The following is a 20,777-nucleotide window of genomic DNA, read 5'->3' as shown; positions in this document are numbered from 1 at the left end:
AATTGAAAGCATTACCACACTGAATAGAGATCCATCACTAATGACAGATCTCTCTGAAAAAATTAGGAAGTCAGATGACCATCTGAGGTGTGATTTGAGCAGGATTGATCCCTCTGCATAGAAGAAGGATTTTCTAAGACCCTACCAGAGCTAGAGATCCTGAATCTTGAAGATAACAACAAACGAAAGATTCATCACTCGGTCTCTGAACAAATACTCTCTCCAAAAACACATCACTTCTCCATATCACTGCAACGTACAGATAAGCATGACTAGATAACAGCAAATGTGGCTAATCATAGAAACACGTGGCTTTGCCACCTTCCCTAAATGGCACTATATTGCAAAATACCCACAGTAGCAAGAATCATACTGCATTCCTTTGAGGCTCATCTCAAATATCTATCTCTGACAGCTGCTGAGGAGCACTCTCACCATTATCTGCACCTCCAAGAAACACCTCTCAAGTTTAACATGACTCAGTGTGGTCACATTGGATTGCCTTATTCATTCTCTTTGCTCACTCCACAGTCAATAAGGAGGAAAAACAAAACAAAAAACAGATCCACTTCTCATTCTTGATTACTGGAACTACCCCAGAATGGGCTTAGAAGCAATTCAGGGCAATCACTTTCACCAGGCTGGAGTTAGCACCTTAAGGATATACCCATGTCTCTGATCACTGTGTGCCAGGTATAAAATACAATGTAGAAATATGCACAACAGGTGCAGGATTGTTTTCAATCTTGTAGCTGGAAATGATGGTCATTGTATCCTCACGGCTGAGTCATAAATGAGCAGTATCTGTAAGAAAAGGGTACACAAAAGACCTGTTCTAGTTTCATAGCTTCATGTTGCACAACTCTGGTCTAAGAATGCCCGCTTTATTTCTGTATTTCCCTTTGAATACTCTGCTGAAGGCTTTTTTTTTTTTTTTTTTTTTTTGTCTGTGTGAAGCATAAAAAGGGGTTTGTTTGGCTGCAATAAATTCTTTTTCTGTAGCAGTTGCAATCCCCATCTAAACTCAGAGGTTTTAACTGAAGAAACTGCAGGGCAACAACCTATAGTGATAGCCATTTGAGGATGAGCTATTCCTAACTGCACCATGCACTTCACCCAAGATTTCAAACAAATCAAAATCACCGTGCTCAGTTTCTCCTTGTGGGCCAAGGCAGCTAACATCCATCCTAAGCTGATGAAAAGACTCAGCTAGCTGCTGCGCAGAACACCTCAGTGTTCAAAAACAAAAGTAGAAATATGTAGAAACACATTCATCAACACTAATACAGAGTGGGAATTCTGTTTTCTTACAGTAACAGCACCACAAGAGACAATTTGTATTTGCGTTCTGCGTTCTGTAAAGGTACTTCGATTACCTCACAGTATTTGTTAGGAAAACTAACTGGAACAAGCTCCTGACCTCTCCCCTCTTAAAACTCTTCCTCCAATGCTTGGCTCCCTTTGGTTTGAGGATGATTTTCTCAAGTTACAGGCTATAACCAAGGAATTGACATCACTCATAGTGCTCATTGTTCATATCACTATAGAGTGTCCTAAGACTGTAGACAAACACAGTGAGAAGAGTTAGTCCCAGCTCTCAGACAAATTCAGCCCAAGCACAGTCAACCCAGAAGATGTCAGGCTGCTCCCGCACACAGGAGAATTGCTGTTCTGCCATACCAATGGGCAGAGCTCTGTGCACAAGGTAAAGAGCCCTCTTGGATTCTTCTTGTTCACCCTCTGCACAAGGAAAACTGCAAGGATAATTTTCATTACCCAGGTTACCCACTCCTCTCTTCCTACTGCTCTGTCAGCATCTAAAATAACGCTTGCTGACCCACTCTCCATCCCAGAAAGACCAACATCTCTGACAATCAGCACAGACAGCTTCTCTGTAGTCTGCAGCATGTTCCAACCAAGCCCCACTTCTACCTCACTTACAGTAACCAACTCTTTCTGAGGAGGTACTTTGCTTTCAATTTCCAACCTGTGATCAAATCACTTTTCTAAATTGGGCTTTGACATTTTCCTGCCTTAATGCCACTCACTCCAAAAAAGTCTTGGTTACCAACATCTGCTAATGTCTCCAACTATAGTATATTGTCAACATATTAACTAAAAGAAGAAGGACCACTATCCTCTGAGGACAGTAGAAGCTGAATTTTCCATTTTCAGAGAGATCAAGTATAGCAAAGCATAGCACGAAGAAGACAGAATAATTTTCACCAGCTTCATTCTGCTTCTTTGCTCTCTGAGTCAGAAGAGCAATTTCAGAAACTCATCCAGGGTACTTGGAAGGCCCTCCTTCATCACTAAAAATAATGGCATTCAGCCTCAGTAGCCTTTACACATTACCTGTAGGACAGGCAGGAATTCAGTAAGTCCACAGGCTATACTTGGTGCGTTGATGTTTTGTCAGCATGCATTAGCACTTTGATGAACCCAAGAAAGGTTATGTACACTGTTACGGAAGGCAAAGCCATCATACTGTTTACTATACAGAATATTGTCAACATTGAAAGTGTTTCAACATAGTTATTTTATTCACCCAGCCTACAGGTTTCAGAAAGATAAATCCACCAAAAGAACTCAGCAAATCCTTACAATCGAGAAATAAGCAGTTATATATTGAAAACAGTAAGGTAAAAAGCCACTAAGAAGTCTGAAGTCTCCTGCCTCCAAATATCTAACAAGTTTACTCTCTCTCCCTCTCTTTGCATGCAACTATAGGCTACTATTTACGGGAGACATAACAGCTCATCTATCTACAAGTCTAAGCACTGGAAATTCATCGTCCATAGTTTGTGCACTTCGATACATAAACCAAGACAGTTGCAGCTTGCATTTCTAGCTACTATCCATTAGAGAGCCATTTGGGTTGGTTTTCTTTGTAAAGAAGTAGGGTGTTTCCAAAATAGCTGCCTGCTGACTGATCTCTGCGATCCTATTCTCCAGGTGGAAGCTGGAGTATTCCTCTGTTGCTTTAACACACTGTCAGAGTGCTCCAGGAGCACAAAGCTTCCACCTTGCCTTTCTCTGACAATATCATGCTTACAGCTGCATTATCTCTCAAGCTACTACAACACAGCCCATTTAAACCTCCCATCTTTGACCATACAAGTACAGCATATCAACGCTATCTGGCAAGCGTTACATAAATAGGGAAGAAGGCAATGTTAAACCCATTGGGCTACATGTCCTGCCTCTCACGGACTAGAGCTCCCTACAACACCTCCGCAGTTTCCTACAGCCACTTCAGGAACATGCTTGCATTACACACTAGAAGCATGTAATCAGTGAAAACACAGAAGACGACTTCTGAAATTTTCCCTTATTGCAATATATATCCATTAAAGGAACAGTATAGCATGTAGCCAGTATTTGGGGGATATATTTTTGAAGCACAAGGTCATTACTGATGATGACCTCTTCAGTACTCTACATAAGCTCCCAAGACACCTTTCTCCTACACTTCTTACAAAGGTTTCCACATGCTGGCATGCAGACAGTTCCACAAGGGCAGTACTGATGTGCACCTAGCACGCTATTAATGCCCACACCACTGAAATACATGTCTAACTCTCAGCAAGCTTCATGGGTTGATTCTCAGCTTTCCACAGATGAGCAGTGGGACTTCTTCTCCGAGGCATGGAATCAGAGTTCTGAAACCAAAGGGCACAGGAAATACCAGGTAGTTAATCTGTGCTAATTCCTGCCTCATACAGAGTCATTAAGGAGATAAAGATGACATTCAACTGTATGCAATCCGCCAATTTCTGTGGCATCTGCCTTGGCAAAAAGCCTGTAAATAACATGGTGTTTTGAGGAAACAGACAAGTTCCATAGGACTTGCTTTTATTAAGGAACAGTGTCACTCACAGTACTTTTAAGCAGCTACATTTTAAAGAAAAAGTTCAAGAGCAAGAACTCTGCCTAGAATGACAAGCTCAGATCTTCCCAGTGCTATTGGGAAACTCTACCATGAGCACATTCTTCACCTCAAACAGTAATTAAAAAGTAATAATAATGAAATAATTGCTCCTCTAAGAGTAGGATCTCCAATTTTCTTTTATTAAGTGTTCTAGGAAAACTCCAAAACGTTATTGCAAAGAACATTAAAATTGGGAACCTTTAGGCCTTCTAGGACACCCTACAGCAACACTCTCTCAGTGGTTAACTCTAAAATGACACTGCCCAGAAGTCAGCATTTAAAAAAAAAAAAAAAAATATTTTTTAAGTTGCATGACCAGCCTCTAGATTTTCTAAAGTTTAAGAGCGGGTTATGAAGCATAAGTCCGTTCTTTCCAACAATGATTACTGCTAACATGACCACAGGAGGCAGGGTTGCTCTGTTAGCTAACAGTAAGGCGAATTCTACATTTGATTACTTCTGTAGGGAAATCATCACACAAACTCTATGCCAGACCACCCGACCTGAAACCAAATGCTTCCAACACTGCAAAGGCCAGATCCAGAGTGCTTCACTGTCTTTTGACAACCGCACAATTCAAAAGCGAGGGGCACAAGGACAACTGGTATACTCATATCAGGTACACTACAAGCTACACGCTGCTTGAGGTCACAGCTGTAGAGAATGGGGCTCTCCCATACCACACTGCCCTGCCTACATCAGGCACGCATTTACAGGCAGTGTGAAAGGGGAAGCTGGCTCCATGTTGCCAGTCACGTCTGTGTGCCCAGAGCAGGTGGTGACAACTGAGTTCAGCTGCTCCCTCTTCCCAGCATAGTTCTGGGCAGACTTCTCAGGTGTCATTTTCACGTGTGGCAGAAGATGGAAAAGCCGAACTCATCCAGCTCAGCTCCTTCTCCTTCGATTTTAGGGAACGCTCTGACAACATTACTGAGGACAGAAAGAGTGCTGTGCAGCAACAAGTCACACTTGCACCAGACAACAGGGTTTGCTGTACCTCTATCTGCTAGTCTGGCACATTAACAAAGCAACTCAAGGTGCCCTATTTTCCCTAGAAAAAGAGGAGGAAAAAATAGACGGCTCCTTCACACTCTAGCTTAGCATCAAGTCTGCAAAATCCATAAGTAGGGTACAGAACGCTGCAATTCAAGGAAAGATGTTTGTCCTGCTTGTCCTCCTCTCTCAAACCTTAACATCAACATCTCCCAACCAAGGCAAAACATGAAGTACTCCTACTTATCAGCCCAGTCGCTTCTGTCCTTCATGCAGTTTCCAGTTCTCAGATAACCAAATCTGATTTGAGCTCAGCAGCTTTTATTTTTGACAGTGGTCTCAGAGCTCACTTACCAGTTTAGGCTGAGAAGGCTCTCTGCCCAGCACTGGGTGCCGACAGATGATGAATATACGACAGACAAGTGGATGTGGACACTGAATATATTACAGACAAGTGGGCATGAGCTGTCACTCCCAAAGGAGAAGGGAAAGACACACTGAGGAAACTTTCCACTGTGCTGATGGACTCACTCCTCTCCACACACTTACAGACCATGAGCGAGAAAATCAAAGACCACTGATGATATTATCAGTGCCACTGCATGCTTGGTCTGCTTGCAACACTGTTCACCATATGCAGCCTCAAGGCAAGAAGCTTTCTTGCTCCACATGTTTGATTACAGTGGGATTCTGAGCCTGAGGTTTTGCCTTCAGATCTGCTGCAGCACTAATGCACAGCCATGCTAAAAGGAATGAATCTGGACTATGTGCCTGGCTTAGCAAAGGGCAGGAGGTTTGCAAAGCACATGGGACTGAAAATCCTCAAGTTTCCTGCAGATAAAAGATGCAGCTCACTTGACAGTTATCAAGCAACAGCATAAAACGCTGCTAGTTCTGCTTACGTAAGTGCAGCTTTGCAATTTGAATGGAAGGAGGAAGGGAAGTGGAAAGAGAGAGCAAGAATAGCAAAAGAAAAACCTTTCCAGCAAACCTTTCCCACCAACACCCAACACAGGTTGTCAACTGTTTTTGATGAGGAACTCACAAGCTTTCCTTCTCTATGATGGACGGTTGAAAGGGAATAGGAGAAAGAATGTTTTATTTCCTCCAAAGCCTGAAAGGATGTTCACCAAGAAGCAAAGCTTTTGGAAGGTAATACGGATGCATGGAAAGACACAAAGTCTCAGCAGTCAGCTCAGATCACACTCTATTTCCAAATGACTTACAGACATTTACCCATACTACGTGTCTTTAGCTGTATACAGCTGGGGCTAAGGCTACCAGCCAACCCCAAGCACAGCTTGCCCAAAAAAAGACAGCACTAAACAGTCCTATAGCTATAAATATTTATCGTGTATTTTGTGAGAGTGAAACAAAAGCATCAAAATAGGTAATAATCCCTCAAACACATGGATACCTTCAACAACAATGCACAGCAACCAGATCATAAAATGCATGCAAGCTGAATGCCCCTCTCTTCCACAATCTAGCCATAGTTTGAAATTCCTCTTCCATTTTTATTTAGAGGTCCTCTCCTGCTTTTATATCTTATTAAGCACACCCAGGAAGACAAACACAGAAATCACCATCTAAACTTAGACCAGAGAAGTCAGCTTTGCTGTAAATGTCATCAGATTTAAGCAGTGGCTGGGAGGAGAGCGAGTTTGTGTTGCTGTCAGTCAAAAGTCAAGCACAGACATATTGCTGTATCGAACACCATTGTCAGCTGTCTCCTCCAAAGCAAATGCAGAATCTATTCTCAGAATCCAATGAGTCCTTGCTGCAGCCATTAATAACCAAGGAAACTGTCAGCAGCCTGCATCTCTCCCACTCCCCGCACTTCATGTCACAGCCTCAGAGAAAATTAAAACTCTGTGGAGACCTGCATCATTGGTGAAAAATGGAAACGTCTTGTATGTGAATTAGTGCACTTGCCTCCAGTCTGCAGAATGCTATCAGGAGCAAACTGAGCCGAGCCTGAACTCAGCTCACTGATTCACTCAGACATCTACTACGGAGCTGACATTTGATTTTTGCCTCTTCCCCACAAACTGCATCCTACTACAGAGTGGGAGAGAAGCTGCCTTGCACCTGCAGCCTTTCATCTCTCAAAAGGACCCATATGACTTTTTAGGAAACGGATTTTCAGACACTGGGAGCTAGTTCCATTGCTTTTGGCTAAATGATCCATGTTTATGAGAGTTCTTGCAGACAACACCCAACCCCTTCAAATTTGCCTGCACCACAGACATGAAAGGCTGCACAAAAGGCTCAAGCGATGCCACCCACACCCTGTCTCCTGGCCTCACTGGCACTGATCTCTCTATTCACCACACTCACACACTTCTATCACACATCCGGGGCACTCCAGTATCACCACTTGTTACAACCACCACAGTTGTGAGAGATCCCATCTCCTGCAAAAGAAGTTGAGTATGCACTTCTCACCCTCTCTACACAGATAACTCAGTCCTTTGCATGTTTTCTGAAGGGGCTCAAGAGGCTTTTTGGAAATTCAACAGGATTAGAGCCCGGACTTCTTTGATTCCTCCTGCAGCAGTCAGTTGTCAGAGTCCCTTTTAAACCTCCTGAGCTGCTATGAAGCAGATCCATACACTTATCACAGACAGATAATAAACAAGAGGGGAAAAATTAAAAGTTATAAAGAAGTTAAATTGCCTTGACAGAAATTATTAACTCCAGTTACATTCTCATTAACAAGTCAAGATCTTCACTTTTAAAATACAACTTCCTATTCCATGCCATTATTGGATAAACTAAAGCCTGCTGGTACTTACATGGATTACTGTTTTTCCTTAAATGAAAAGGGGTGAGGAAGATTAATTTTGTTTCAGCATAGGGAAAACTCCTGAACATTATCAAGACAACATACAAATTGGTATTTGCAAGGTGGCTCTTATTCTATTCCTTTGAATGTGGTAGCTGCCTTATTTATAGGAAGCTTGAAATAAATAGAAATAAAGGTATTTTAGTCTGTGTCTAGAACAGTGTGCACACCAGACTTGCAGCATCATCACAGATCTGCTTAAGAGAAAGGGGAATGTCTGTGTTGCAGCACACGCATCTTTAGCATGGATTCTGTTCATTATGGGGACTCACCTACCTGTTAACACCATAAAGCATTAAGTTCTTATGTTGAAGCGGTTCTGAGCTCAATCAATAATTGTGATCTATAAATTCATGAGTGAAAAAAACCAGGAGTCAGAAAGGAACCCGCCTTACAGGAGAAAATTTGATACACTTTGTAGCTTCAGCCATGATTTCCACAGTCCTCACACCAGAAGCTCAGGCCTACTCTGGGTTCATCACAGAGCTAAGTAGAAAGCAATCCTTTCTCTCTGCTACAGTGCTTTCTTTCTGTAGGAAGACCTGATTTTGACAAAGTTTTCAGCCACACTGTCTTAATAATGAAAATGCTTTCATATCAACCCAGTTAACACCAGATTAAAGACCACCTGACTTGTTCTGTGAGTCATTTGGTGCTAATCTTGTTATATGTGCTAACAATAAAGTCAAAAGCCTGCCCAGAGCCTAGAGGCCTTATTGACCTTCTGTGGTTAAACCATGCATATTTCTAGAACCAGCAAACCCCATGGGAAGGTGGCCACAACTGCATCTTCTTGCTGCACTCCCGCCTCTTGCCCCAGAGCTTGTTTGCAATGGATCATCAGCCACTACAGTGAAAAAAGCACCAGGTTGTGATCTTGACGTAGATTCATTATAGAGCATCTAAACTGCCAGAAATCCATTCAGTTGGCTCTACTGTAGCTCTGGGAGACATACATCATCATCACAAAGCCGTATGTGAAATCCAGACAGTAAGAAAGAAACCATTGAGCTTTTGTGCTGCTGTCAAACAGGATATATATAGATTTTGTTCAAGTTAACGACACAAGTTACTATTACACATTAACTGTCTCCAGACAGATTATTCACAAGTACAACCTTAGATAATCAATGTCTAAACAGCTTTTTGACAAGCTTCTGATTATGACAATGGAATTTCTCCCCACTGTAAGTCAACAATTTAAGTACTATTATTCCAAAATATTACGTGCAAGTCAGTTTGTTCTTTCTTGTCCCACAGCTTTAACACAACAGGGGCTTTTTCCACTTGCCCAGCCCCTTGCAATAGAGTTGCTCCATTCTTATCATGAGATCTCCTTTCTGCTTTAACATAACCAGCTTTAACCTAGAGATTTTCCCATTCATTTCCTGTTCTTTCTTCTGCTGCTGCAATCAGGGAAGAATCAGCAAAAGAAGGGAACTAAGATTTCAATGACTGAAGTGATTTAAGGTTTCGTTCAGCTACTCCGAAAACTGAATGCCCAGAGAACAAATGCCACAGAGAAGAGTTCAGATCTGTGTGAGCCCCACTCAGGCTTTAGACCATCACCACAGTTGTGCTACACCAGGCACGGACCAATTCAGACCTGGGCCAAGAGGATTCCAGTCACAGGAGACTCTTAAGAACCAAATATGAGTTTGAGCTCACTTTGCAAGTGCTTTGGTCAGTTTTGGGGTTTGTAACCCCTAGAAACATTTTCCTGTGAGACACCATAGACCCTTCACAAGTTTCCTGTATGCAGATATCTGCTGTGCAAAGAAAAGTACATTCAATTGAGCCACAGTTCACAGATCCCTTAACAAAATTATCCATCAAATAGCAGGAACTGCTAACTGTAACCACTCCGTTTCTTGGTTTCCCTACCAGCAAGTCAGGAGGGCTGAACTAAGCTGATGTAGAGGGATAATCCTCTCAAACACAGAATGTTATCTTGTATTATTCACACCCCAGGAATACGGGATTCACCTTCCACTGGCTTTGCATGGGTAGGAAAAGGAAGGAGGCAGGAAAATACACTGATATTGAACTAATGTATGAATTACCAGACACATTACAAAATAAGAACTTACACTAAATCATTAAAATGGTTTTTGTTTTGTTTTGGATTAGAAAAGCAGAGGCTTCAACGCACTCCATGTGGCACTGTAAAATGAGCTCCTAGGAAGGCATACAGCATCACAAGCTTCATACCTGCACCAAAGAGGCTCACAGCAGAGTAGAGCCATCCCCCATGCACCATCCAGAGTACAAACACAGTACTTTCACATCCTGCTCATTGTTGCTCCTCCCTGACCCCAGACTGACTCAGTACCCATCAGGACAGCACCTCTGCCTCCAGTCCAGAAGTTGCTGTGTCATGGGAGCTGGACATATCTCAAAACTTTCTGCTGATGGCAGGACACCAAACCTGACACTTCTATTGCTCTCTCTTTTTTTTTTTTTTTTTCTTTTTTTTTTTTTTAGCCTGAACTAAGAGTGCTGAATTTATGAGAAAAGAGGGAAGACAACTTGCAGGGGAAAAAAATTGGAAGTGAAAGCAGCAATGGAAAGAAAAGCATGTCCTTCAGGTCCTCCTGCATGAGTAGCCAGGTGCTGCAAACGATGCAGAAGCCACCAACGTGATGATGCCCAGCCTGACACGCTGTTACTTACTTAGAATCTCCAAGTGCAGCAAACACAGAGGGGATATCTAACCAAGCAGCAAGGCCAAAAGATCACAGGCTGAAATTACAGATCTGGCAATAAACATCAGATAATATTATGTGATTTTCAGCATGTGGTCTGCAGACTTCAAGACCCATGTAGAACCATGGAAAGCAAGCTTCTTTACCCAATTCTCAACCACAGAGCTATTGCAGGCCAGCTGTCTGAACACAGCACATCCTAGGTCATGCTTCCAGTGATGCCCTGCCCCAGGCATTAAGCCCACACTCAGTAACACACGTGTCGCGGCAGCAAGCAGGCAGGGAAGCACCTCCCTGCTCAGCACGCAGTGTCAGCAGGACACGTGCTAGCCTACGCAGATGTCTTCCCAGCACAATCACATCAGCCTCCTGGGCAGCTCCTACACACTAATTTTGGCTTGGCATGATTTTAATGGATATGAATAATGACAGCAACCATCAAGTGTTCCATGGCTGCTGTTATCCACACCAGTAGCTCAGAAAAAATGAGTGCTACGTGTGCACACTGCTCCGTGCCTTCATCCCCCATGAGGCAAGTGCCATCTCTGCATACTTCTATTATTGCCTGTGAGAAGGGGTGTAGGCACTGAGGCTACTCTCAAAAGCTGTCTGGTTCCTCAATCACAGTGGATGATGCTGAGTATCTGCTTGGTGTGTGAGATGGTCTTTCACAGGTTGAATGTAAGCTTTTGATATTTTGTTGGCAAGAGTCATGCTCTGCCACTTCCCTTCCTCATCAGCCAGAGAATAAAACCTCCCCACTGCACCCTATCCTGACCACAGCTCTCACTTCCCCCTCCTCAAATAGCCCTGTGACCACAGCCAAGCACGGAGAGGAACCAGGGGGCTCCCATCACCAGGCAGAGCAGAAAATTGAGCAGGATGAACACTTTGTACCTGGGGGTGTTCCTCAGCTTGTGCCCCTGCTCCCAAGCTGCTCCTCAGCCTCTTCACCCCAGCAACCATTGCACTTTGGTATTAGTGCTGTGCAGCCTGAAGAGCTTTGAAAGTATTAAATGCTAGGACTGCTTGAACAAAAGCAGGTTTTAGGAGAAGGAAAAAAAAAACAAACAACAACAAAACAAAAGAGATTCAGCTGCACAAAGCACTTTAACAATGAAGACAGAAGAGAATGAGGAACAAAGTCCATTGGCTCGCTATCTGCACTCGGCAATAGAAGGTCACATTAATACAATATTTAGTCTCCTCCTCTGCAAACCTCCCAACATCCCAAGTGCTCACTGCTCATTCCTTTTCCCTCTCCCAGAAGTGGACAATCAGAATCCCTCCCAGTTGAGATGGGAGCCTTGAGCTGAGAAACAAACATCCCAGGGGGCAGCGCTATCCCTGCGTGACACCCCAGAACCAGGCAAGTGTGGAGAAGCACATCCGCATTGGGCTGCAGCTCTCAGCACAAGCAGCCTTTGTCTACAGGTGGTTTCCATCACAGTCATGCTACTGTCAACAGGGACCCATTCCAGCAGCACTCAGAAACAGGATTTGGGCAGGAAAGAATAAGCTGTGCTGCTCCCAGCTCCTAGGCACCGCATGTTGAGGGATGTGGACTCTGAAGAAGGTCACCATCCCAGAAACCTTCAGGAACTTGCTAGGAAACCTAGTAGAAACATCTTCTGTAGAGAGTTCGTACACATCAAGCATTCAAAACTTGCTACCTAACCACTCCTGGAGAGAAGGCTGCTGGTTACAAGTTTCCTGTAAGAAACACCAGGACTCTCTTTAGCAGTACATCCTCCAGCAGAGACGGGTAGAGCATTTTTTCAACCCTCATTTCCAGAACAGAACAATCCTGCTTGGTGGATAAAAGGAAGTTTAGCTTGGGCTTAGAGAATTACAGAGCATGAAGGAGGCCATGGAGGAGCCTTAGCAGTGGCCTCAGTTTCAGGAACACTTAGAGCTTTCCCAACAGAGCCACTGAAACAATCGTATTTCCCACTCTTTTCTGCCTCTACATACCACTGTCTTCCCTTGTTCTAACCCAAGCATTTAAACAGCCAGGCATTGAACAGGATTGAGAAAGAAACCTTAATTAAAAATAGCAATACGGACCAGGCTCAGAAGAAACCAGTTGTCTCTCATTTCCCAGTCTGGCTAACAAGGAGTGGAAGTGACTTTCTCAGAGCAGTGCCTACTCACACTTTCTCACAAAGCATCGGGCCATTGCTTTCGCTAAGCACACAAACTGTGAGGGAGGATCTAACTGGCTAGATGCAGTGCCTGGACTGACTGAACACGTGTCCCGTTTCTATTCACAGAGGCCCTGGAAAATATCAAGACTTTAGACTTGCCAAACTTATATTTGTACAGAACTGAAAATTCACTCTCTTTAGAGATGAGAAAGAACCACAGCCAAATCTTTTTCTGTTCAAACACATGCTGATGAATTTTGATCTTCGCATTTAGGTTATTCAAAAAGCCACTACCAACAACAAAAACCCACACTCATTTATGCAAAGGAGATGGAAATAAATCAGCTAGCCACACTCTCAGGTAAACCTCACTCAATCGTTAAGTGTTTTAGGAACAAGCTTATTTACTGAAAATTCTGGTTTCACATACCAAGAGTTTTTTTCCAAACCACAGCTTTTGCACTTTCTATAACACCTCAATGTTTCAGTGAGGTCCAAATGAAGGAAAGAAAACAACACGGGGATCTCCTGTTCTAAAATACAGATACTATGACCCAAAATTATAGAGATAAATCTGTAATGTCAAAACTCCAAAGCACTTATTTGTGTTTAGCTTACATCTAGCAGCTCTAGTTAAAACAAATAATTGTGCAACTTCAGGACAGACAACCCTGTTTGGATCATCCACCAGAAAGCCTAAAATCCTGCCAGGAAGAAGATATTTGAGAGAAATGCAGAATCCAGAGGCTTCCCAGGCATTATAAACTCATTGCTTAAAAGGTGATATCAGCTGAGACACCTAAGTACCCAAGGTCCCTAATTTCATACAACCACTCCAGTGCACAGAGACTACTGTACACTGCCCCAGTGTCTCTAATTAAAGTTCTGGATGAGAGAAGAGCCAATGCAGCTTGATATGTTATTTCCTCACTAACAACCAGAGGCCTGTTATTAAATGCAAGCTCGGATCAGAGAGACAGCCTTATTTGGATTCTGGCCTGGTTGCAGAACTGCCACAGGCTAAGCTTAAAAATGCTGGGAAGAGAAAAAAAGTATAGCAAGACGGACTTAAAACAGCTACTAAAAACACTACAGTGGAACAACATGAATGCTGAGAAGCAAGTGTTAGCTTGAAAAGGTATGGTTGCCTATGTTTGCCTATTCCATGTCTAGAATGAGAGAAAGGAAAATCCAAAAAGTAGCTGTCACCTCCAACAGCTCAGTTTTTCTCAGAGAAGGAAAACTCCCAAAGCAGAAGCACTATAACAATAGAGAGCCGGGGCCTCAGCAACATAAGCAGGTTCTATGGGATCCCCTGGATCTCACTGGGGAAAGCTCTCCTCGCTAGCTGCCTGAGAAGGGCATCCAGGCTTGAGGCACTTGGCTTCCTACCATGTCCAGCAATGGCTGGAAGTTACAGTGTGGGAAAAGAAGGAAGCGATTGAAAGGAGGAACCTCCATGGTGTGTAGCTGACGTTAGCAGGAACTCAGGTGCTTTGCCACGCAGATGAAGGGAAAGAAATATATGCAGCTTCAGAGCTGACCACCAGTACCCCACAACACAATCCATGTGCAGCTGTAGCTACTTTTCCACGTACACATGCACCCACAAGTTTAAGTGAAGTATAAAGATGCCTTCCTCCAAAATGAGCACAACTTCCCTCCACATCAGAAGAAACAACGCATCACACAAAACATTGGTACTGCCCCAGTGCACTGCCAGCACAAAACAAACCAAAGATGCTGCCTGAAGGCAGGCAGTCTGTTTCTGCCAGTTTTCACTACCACAAACAACACAGGCATAATGAATTCCTGCTACAGAGAGCAGGACAGCCTTATCTGCATTGTAACAATGCTGCCAGGAGGAGAGTACTCAACATATGATGGCTTGCTGCACTAGGCAGCACACACATATTCAAGGATTCTTCCACTCCAACACAGAATCACTTCCTCTTTACCCTTTCCCTTTGCAGATATCAGAACGAGACCACCTGAGAACAAATAATTTGACTGTGGCTATGCAACAGCAGTAAGGAGTAAACCTAAGTTACATATAGGTCAGTACATTAACCATTATTACAGAAGGAATGGAGAAACTGACACAGTCCTCCTTAAAATCAGGAAAAGGGGCACTGAAAAACTGCCTGTGTCACAGACAGTTTGGGTTTGTACAGCTCACAATGCCTTTCTGTATCATAACCTTGCCTTTCTATCATAATAGGGTTTGTGTTTTCACACAGTGCTTGAGGAAGCATGATAAAAATCAAGTGAGTGATTTCACAGCTCCTAAACATTGTTCCTTACTATTGTTGAAACTGTTGTGTTATCGGTACACATTTGCAAGATAAGATTTCTGACACACAGTCAAGCCCAGCTATTGCTGGAGGAAGCAAAGATGTTGACTGTGTTCTGACTCTTTCAGCCTCCCAAGTTCCACGAGCTGGGTGATGGCAGAACAAAAAACATAGCATACTTTGCTAACCTCAAGGCAACTTTGCACAGGCTGAATCTCAGCCACACAGGGTCTTTTCCTAACAAAAAGCAAGGACACCAGCTGTGCAGCAAAAGCCAATCTAAAGGGTTCAAAGGCATTCCTATATAGTAATTCTCACAGTGAAACTTACTGCTTGGCAGAGACAGGATTAAAGCTTACAGGATGAGTAGGTACTGGTCCCAAGATACACTAAGACAGGTAACTCCTATGAACCTCTTTTTTTTTTTTTTTTTTTTTTTTTTTTTTTTTTTTTTTTTTTTAACCTTTCTCATATGGCTACAAGAATTAGAGATAAAACCCAAAGAACCCAGTTACATCAGTCCAGCAAACTGACAAACCAAAGGACAGGGGACCTGACTGATCTCATTTCCTCCTCTTTCCCTGCAAGACTCTCCCAGAGTATTACAGCCAAATTCAGCAGAGGATTTCCTGACTGGCACTTTAAAAAAAAAAAATTAACAAAAAGGTAAAAATCAATCCAACCATCCCTGACTGACAACTAGAAGAATCACTAGAGAGAATGACAGCAACAAACAGAAAGCAGATCAAGGGATTTTTAGTAAAGCAGGAGTAGAGCCAGACAGTGTAAGCAACAGAAAGCATTACACTTGAATTTCCATCTCTCAGTCTGTCACCATGAAAATAGATTGTTTCCATACATCTTCCTGAAATTTCCAGCCACTTGTTAACAACCCTGCTTATCCTGGCCACAGTTTTGGAATAACACATTCTAAATCAATCAAGGCTGGTACACATTCACAGGGTTAGGAGAAGAGCAAACATTATCACTGGAGACAATGCCCTCTGATTAGAAGTACAATCAGAAGGTTGCTATGGTGTCAGAAAATGAAGGAGGAATGTCTCACCGCATACAACCTGTCCCATTTTTTAATCTTGTAATCCACAGACTTTTTACAGGTGAGCACTCAGGTAAAGCACAAGAGCCCATATTACTTCCAGACCTCAAGTCTGCCTTTCCTGTATCTTCCCCTGATGTTTCACTACAGAGAAGACTTTACCTCAGAAGGGGGAAGAAACAGAACAGGCTTACATACCAGTGCTCCCAGTCTACCTCTGTAAGCAGCCCTACAATAACAAAACAAAGGAATTTAATGATACACTCTTCCAGAACAGGAAGAGTTCTTTTTTTGTGGGTTTGTTTGTTTGTTTTCTTGTCTAACATGCCTTTAAAAAAATCTTTCATTTTAGAGCATGCAAGGGAGCTGAGGTTGACATGAAGATGACATGCCACAGACCCAGTAACAGCCCAAAGGAGAACAGAGAATGAAACTGTGGAAGTAGCAGGTACTGAGCGTGACAAATTCACCTCCAAAACCAAGTACGTGCTTCTTCTGATAAGGAGAAAAAAAATGCTTAACTCTGTTCTTCATTTCATGAAACAAGAAAGTAATAGTTTATTGATGAGGACTTTCACTTCCTTAGCAGCATGGAGCTGAAAATACAAGAAGCACTAAGTTTTCCTGGCCCTTTCAACCTCCATCCCTCCTCATTCTGCCTAAAAATATCTATCAATGCTTCTGATAACCTTCCGTGCCTACAGCATGACTGAGGGCAGAGCTGTGCCACCCGCTGGGCCAGAAGAACATGCTGAGGCTGCCCCTCCCAGCATGGCCACCAGCTGTCCCTGGGCCTCAGGCTGCCCATCAGCAGGGCTGGCAGGCGGCTTCTGCAGGCTCTCTACCAGTAGTTCATTCCCAAGCCTGCCACTCTTCCAGCCCCCATGCACAGCTCCCCACATCCTCGTTTTCATTCACAGCCCCATTCGTGATGGTGAACTTTAAGTCACCCAGGAAACCTTCCTGTCCTACTTTTATTTCCCTAGACCAGGCAGCATGTGTATTTGTGTCCCAAGGCCACAAGGACAGACACATACAGCACTGCACACTCCGGCCCTGCCAACATGGGGGTCATCTTAAGAGTCTGTGCAGGGTCTCAGGCCCTGCAAACAAACACACGCTCCAGCCCCAAAGACAAGGCAGCCCACCACTCTCCTGGGATTCTTTTGGCAGTTCCTTTCTTTCCTGCTCTTCTAAAGCAGCATTCTGACACAAGCACTGGCACTACTGTCACTTCCACCGCAGAAAACCTTATTTCCTCTCTGGAAGCCCCATTCTAGCCTTTGCTCTCTCTCCTTTACCTTGTTATCCCTAATACAACTGGATTTTTCTCAGTTATTTAAAATTTCTTATCTGTTCCTTCTGTACTTTCAGTTACTCTCCCGCAACCAGTAGGACAAGTCCATCTTGTTCTTCATCACAGTCTGTGTAACTCCCAACACATTGCTATGTTCTCATCCGGTAGCTATCTACATTTCTTACAGCAAGGCCATTCCTTCATCTCCCTCTGTCACATTACCTCTTCTGAGGCGCCAATTCCCATAACAACTCTACCCACAGCTCAGAGGTATGGAGACTTCTGTACTCCTTCCAAGCCAAGGGAGCTGGAAACAACTGCTATCATATGTGATCCCAACATCCCATGGTGTAGGACAGCTTGGGAGAGGAGTGAAGCTAAAAACACATGGCTAGAGTGATTCAGATCTAGCAATCAAGGTATGGAGGGACCTTTTACTTATCCACATTCTATTCCAAAACTGTTTCCCACAGTACCTCAAACACCACCACCACTCATTTATGAAAATGTAATGACAAGCTTTCCACGTGAGAAACCTCCTTGAGCTCCTCAAGCAGGTCATTCCCACCAGCCCAGTGTCTTTGCTTATTTTTTCCATGAGCAGGCCGCACTGCTCTGCATAACAAGTCTGCCTGCCCAAATTCACCTCAGCTATCCATCAACTGCCATTAATCCACGCACCTTGCTAAGCAGTGTAATGCTCTTTAAACATACAGTGGGGCAAAGTCTCTCTGGCTGCAAGCATGGTGACCCTACAGGTAACATAGTTGAGAATATTATCCTCCAGAGCTTCCAAATACTTTGTTTATAGAGTCATATCCCAAGAAAAGGCCCAGAGCACAGCAGAAAGGGCACTTTGTCTGGAAGAGTTCCCTGCCAAATACCTGGCTGGATACGCCAACTTACTGCAGTCCTTCAATGATGCACTCCCTCCCCTCCTCCAGCTACTCTGTGAATCTCCTCACCAAATTTAAGAGTAATTTGGAGTGGATCATTCAGCCTGTGTGAAAAAAAAAAAAAAAAAAAAAAAAAAAATCAGCCTGAGATCTAGCAGCATAATTTTTCCCTCCTTTCCTGGCAAGTTTCTCATACGTCATTGGCGCCCATACTGCACTGCAGATGTCAAAGCTGATAGTCTAGGATACATAAAGAGAAGACAACTTTTAACCAACACAAAAGACTGCAGTTCTGAAGAGTAAGGAGTGGGTGAATAATGCTCATCTCTGAGCAGAAGCCAAAAAAAGAGGCTTTGGAGAAAAAGACTTTGGCATCCATAGCAGGAGAAACCATGCTGCTGCAACATGAACCAGTGGAAAAGGAAAGACGCTCTTAAGATAAAGATGGCAAAAAAACTGAAGCATCATTTTCCTCTCTCTTTTAAACCAAAATCTGCTAAATTTCATTTATCTGTACGCTCACTCCTCAATTCCCTTCAAGTGCATGAAATCCCAGTCAGTTTACTTTGTGCAGAGCTGTGAGGTTTACTTAAGTACAGCTAGGCGTCCAGCAATGAAAGATAAAGATGAGATAATTTCATCTGAGCGTAACAACTTTTGCCACACTTTACAGGAGAAGTGAAATAAAGCAGAAGGTGATGAGACAGCCTTATCCGTTAAGGTAGCTGACACTACGGATGTAGTATCTTAACTACAGACAAAAAACCCTCAAGTGACTTCCCCAGTGACCAACATGAAGTAGAAATTCATGTGAAGCTGCTCTCACAATAATATGAGAATGATGCAAGTGACTCTGCTGCAAAACCACATTAAAACACACAAAAGAGTCAGGTGTGGAAATACATCAGTATTAGTTGGTCAGTTTAAACTGAAATTTGAGTATCCGTGAAGAATAACTTAAAAATCTGCATTTGTTGTTGCAAGACAAAATTAACCCACCTTCTCTGTTTCTACTATCAACCCTTAGAGGGACTATTTACCACATGAAAAAAAAGCCATTCTGATAGGAAAAAAACACAATACATCTCTAGGATGCAAGAGCTATTTTCCTCAAGGCAATTCTACAGTTTGTTTACAGAAGCACAAATAAATAATCAATTCTCCGGACACTGTGCAAGTTTTATCTCCCACCACCTCTGCACACAGCAAATCAGTTATGCAGAGGTTATCTTATGCATAGGTAATCCCAGGCTCCTCTCCCATGGAGGGCATTTACCAAAGAGTTAGATCTTGAATCCGGGTCCCCAGTGTGCACACTTCACTGATGCAAATCCCAAAGATAACAAAGTTCTTTAAGAAAAAATTCCTAGCACCTTGGCTCTTTTCAACATTTCAGATTGTTTCTCCTTTCTCCTCTACCCACAGTTTTTTGCATTTTTACTTCTTGCATCATTCACATCAAAGTTAAATCACAATACAGCAGGAGTGTGTGCTGTATTGTGATATGACACATATGTGACAGTATGGAAGAAAACCATTTCTCTTCTCACTGACGTGGTGGGATAGCTCAGCCTCTGCAGGCCACTGTGCTATGCTCTCATAATTGCAGCCAGCTCAGCATCTATTCCTAAACCACTCAAACACTTCCAAGCCCAGGTTCCTTATAAAGGCCCCTACTACATTAGCTAAGATTTAGCCTTGTTATCTTACCTCTGAATCTCTCTCATCTGTTAATGACATCCCATTATGTCAGTTCTGTGCAATAGCTACAACTCATGTACCAAGCATTTACCTTACCATAAATCAAAGGGTGAAGGATCATTCTTTAATGTAACCAACACTATACAAAGGGAAACAATAATTGCTTCTTTCCTTCTCAGAGCTATCGATAAACCTACTCCCATACAGGTGATCGATACATCATTTCCCTTCCATGTATGACTCAGTTTTATTAGGCACATTTTCCCCGTCTAAAAAAAAATGCACGAGCCTTGCTTTACAAGAAGTTATTGGGAAAACATTGCACTTTTATATTTTTCTTTGATAGATTTTAGCAATTAAAAATAAAGCACAAATATTGTCATCTCCTACCTCCTTATTCATCACTAGCTATTGATTTTTAAGGAGAACCTGGAGATGTCCTATTATTTTCAACCAACGAAGTTTCCAGTAATAAAAACAAACTAGAAAGCATCATTTAAATTTCAGTTTCCATTTTTTCCTCATCTACTTTACATCCTTCAGATGGAAGCTTCAGAGAGTCAGGATGCAAAGAAGAATGTAAAACTGAAGTGCCACGTGCTACCTACAGATGTAATAGAACTGAGCTGGTAAAGAGGTTACTCCCCCAGTTCCATCACCGCCCTACCACCCTATGGTTCTGCCTCGTCAGTTTTGCCGGTTCACCATACATCAGGTCAAAACAGGGCTTAATCCTCCTTCTAACTCTGCTTCAGTGGCAGACCATTGCTGGTCTATTTCCCATCCCCATGCTTTTTGCTGACTGCCAGTCTCCCTGTTCAGAACTTACTATCAAGTGCACCTATTTGCAAAGGTAAGCTTGAAAGAAAAATAAACGAGCCCAACTCATCAAAGGTAACAAGGCAGCA

General features: G+C 43.0%; 1 protein-coding gene across 18 annotated transcripts in view; it reads right to left on the bottom strand.

The window, feature by feature from the left end:
- Positions 1-20,777, bottom strand: part of BIN1 (bridging integrator 1) — an 87,333-nt gene that overhangs the window by 56,340 nt on the left and 10,216 nt on the right. Inside the window, exon 2 of one of the 18 annotated variants that reach the window (XM_085228871.1) lies at positions 18,179-18,272. The exons of the other annotated variants lie outside the window; for them this stretch is intronic. The gene's annotated coding sequence lies outside the window, so the exon portion shown is untranslated. The remainder of the gene's footprint in view (positions 1-18,178; positions 18,273-20,777) is intronic. 18 annotated transcript variants of the gene reach the window in all.

This window comes from Meleagris gallopavo, chromosome 7 (genome assembly GCF_905368555.1).
Source record: "Meleagris gallopavo chromosome 7, MGAL_WU_HG_1.1, whole genome shotgun sequence".
Classification (NCBI taxonomy): Eukaryota; Metazoa; Chordata; class Aves; order Galliformes; family Phasianidae; genus Meleagris; species Meleagris gallopavo.
The sequence above is the reverse complement of the archived record's forward strand: the minus strand, read 5'-3'. Positions and strand labels throughout refer to the sequence as shown.